Source organism: Poecilia reticulata, linkage group LG10, assembly GCF_000633615.1.
Source record: "Poecilia reticulata strain Guanapo linkage group LG10, Guppy_female_1.0+MT, whole genome shotgun sequence".
NCBI lineage: Eukaryota > Metazoa > Chordata > Actinopteri > Cyprinodontiformes > Poeciliidae > Poecilia > Poecilia reticulata.
In genome coordinates this window covers 26545993-26548823 of record NC_024340.1, presented here as the reverse complement: position 1 = coordinate 26548823, position 2831 = coordinate 26545993, and positions in this window count along the sequence as shown.

The following is a 2831-nucleotide window of genomic DNA, read 5'->3' as shown; positions in this document are numbered from 1 at the left end:
ACTTCCCAAGACACTAAAGGAAAACTCCATATTGTGACTGGTTGTAATTTGTTGTTGTTGGACCAAGATCTGTCTTAATCCAGTTTTTTAACATTCATAAAATCAGTGGGTTTGGTTATTGCAGTTTTCCATTTCAACTGGGATCTATTTTCATTTCATATGTGATTAGGCCTCAGCGTTTAAATGAGGCTTTGCAACAAGCAGATAATGAGAGCTGCTTTTGTCATCCCTGGTCCTGCATTATGAAAGCACGGCAGTCACAACACACACAGCACCACTGTCAAAACACCAAATAATGTCTCTTTCAAGTCATGGCAGTCCTGTTTCTATTATGTTTGGCCCTGAACTAATACCGCTTTATATTTCAGATAGTGTGAGTGGGATTTCTGTGGCACACCACATTATTTATTATCTAACAAATAGGTTAGGGATTATTATTCAGTTGCTCATAGACCAAATGCCCTAGGTATTATTAAGTTTGATTGAACTGTGGTGTGTGTGTGTGTGTGTGTGCATGGTGAAACAGGTGGCCACGGAGTTGGTGCAGACACCTGGCCTCCATCTTTTTAATGACAGGTGTTGAAGTCACCGCAGGTCACATCTGGAGGGTGGAGGCAGAGACCCAGATTTTCTCTTAGCTCTCTTTTGATGTATCAGAGCGAGATGCTGGATCAGATCACAGGAAACGGCTTGTTTTCAGCTTTAAAATACACAAATGCCCCCCCCCCAAAAAAAAAGACAATACAAGAACCCTATTTGTATTAAATCTGGTTTCAGTAATACTCGGGCAAAGAGGCTCGAGACATGCACATACTCACACATGCAGCACTGTGGCGCTCACCTTTAATCTGTGCCGTTGTGACAAGCTGGTGATTGTTCTGAACTCTTGAACTGCAGCTTTAAGCGAAAGTGGCTGCCCTGAAACGCATTCCTGCTGTTTCATGTGGAGAGCCAGTTATAGAAATGTGAATATTTGGGGATTGTTAAAGAAAAGGCCAACAGAAGCATTTAGAGTAAATAGATTTGCTTCAAAATAAAATCCGGGCAGCCGAAGAGAGGAAATTTCAAGGCGCTGCTGGATATTTGTTGCAGTCTCAAATAGGTGCTGTTTTCTTGCCAAAAGGCTTGTTCAGGTCATGTATTCTTGCTTTCCATGCAAAAGGTAAGCGGATGAAAAAAGAGCATCAATCATGATGCAAATACATGGAATGGATTACAGTGTTTTGCAAAAGTATTAATATCTGTTAAGTCCCATTTATAAGGTTTAACGTAATGTAACCAAAATGTCTAATACATGATATTTGACAGATTAATGTAAAATAAAGCATTATTGTTGGGTGAAAAAAAAGTTAAATTAAAAGTATTCTGAAAGGTTTGGTGTGTTTTACTCTGATACCCCCAAATAAATGCATGCAACCAATTGCCATCAAATGTCACCCAACAGGTTATTGGAGCTCAACCACATGTTATCCACATAATTAAAATGAAAGCAGAGCTATTCTGTGAAGGAAGGCGTCTGTTATTTGCTAGAAATCATTAGACAAACAGCATCATGGAGACCAAGTGACTCACCAAGCAGGTCAGTAAAAGTCGTGGAACAATTTAAAGGGGGCACAGGTTATAAAGCACTATCCTGAGTTTTGAACACCTCACAGAGCACTGTTCATCAGAGAAGAAAATACTATAGCACAAATGCAAAAGGCCTTGACATTCCTCTCTGTATTAGAGCCACTTCAACCTCACAGTTATGTCTCCATCCCTATTCACACTATTGTTAGCAACCTGAAGTCCTTTACATTTAGAGATATGCATTTATGATGCCCTGGTATGTACACTCTGTAGAAGAGAAGCAGAAAAGAACTGAAAAGAAAAGGTAATTTTCTCACTGTGTCCTTTTTGTTGATCTGTGTTCACTGTGTATCTACAAATCGCACCAGTTTTCTTTTTCCTTCTCTCCTTATGATGTGAGTCAGTGTTTTCTCAACTCCAGTGTGTTTGGAGTTACATTCTTACTGGGCTTGTCCTTACCAGACCGCATAGCAACAGAGTCACAGATACGAAGATCCACAAAGATCCTTATTAGATCCTAGTGGAAGGGTACAGATCACTGAAACTGACTCAGCTTTGAAAACAAACATGTAGGAGAGAGCTGTACAAAAATTCGACCGAAACCAACCAAGACATGACCATCCAATTAAACTGATACAGCATGAAAAACTAAATATTAGTCAGAGAAAATGGTACCCCTAGAAGAACTCCAGTTTATCAGCTTAGATGGAAAACTTAGTCAACAGGACCCGCCACAAATATCTTTATGGAAGCATGCCAGGATTGTTGGAAGTAATCCTTAAGAAGGCCAGTTTGTAGTTTGCCAAAAGTCACATAAGAGAAAAAGCTAACGACAGCTTTAACCAAAATCTTTCCACCATGAGTAGCAGAAAACTAATGCCTTGAACACATCATCTCCACTGTCAATAATGATGTCGAGAAAATTGCTTTTAGTTCGAATAAAATAAATACTGACCATTTTGACCAAATTTGGTCATTAAGGTTAATTATCAGGGCTGCTTTTTGGCTGAAATCCACACTTTAATCATGCCCTATTTATGTTGTTTTCAATGCTATTGTCATTCATGAATCAAGGTTTTACGCAGTTCTCTTAGAAGCTTCTTAAAAGCTGTTCATCACATATCTGCTGCACAGCCCACATCCTTCAGATAAGAAGAGAAAATCTGAGAAGAATTTCTACATTTATTTATTCAGCTTCACAAAGTCTGTTCAGCGATTGCAGACAGAAAAAAACAACAATAACTCAAACGTACTTACTAGCC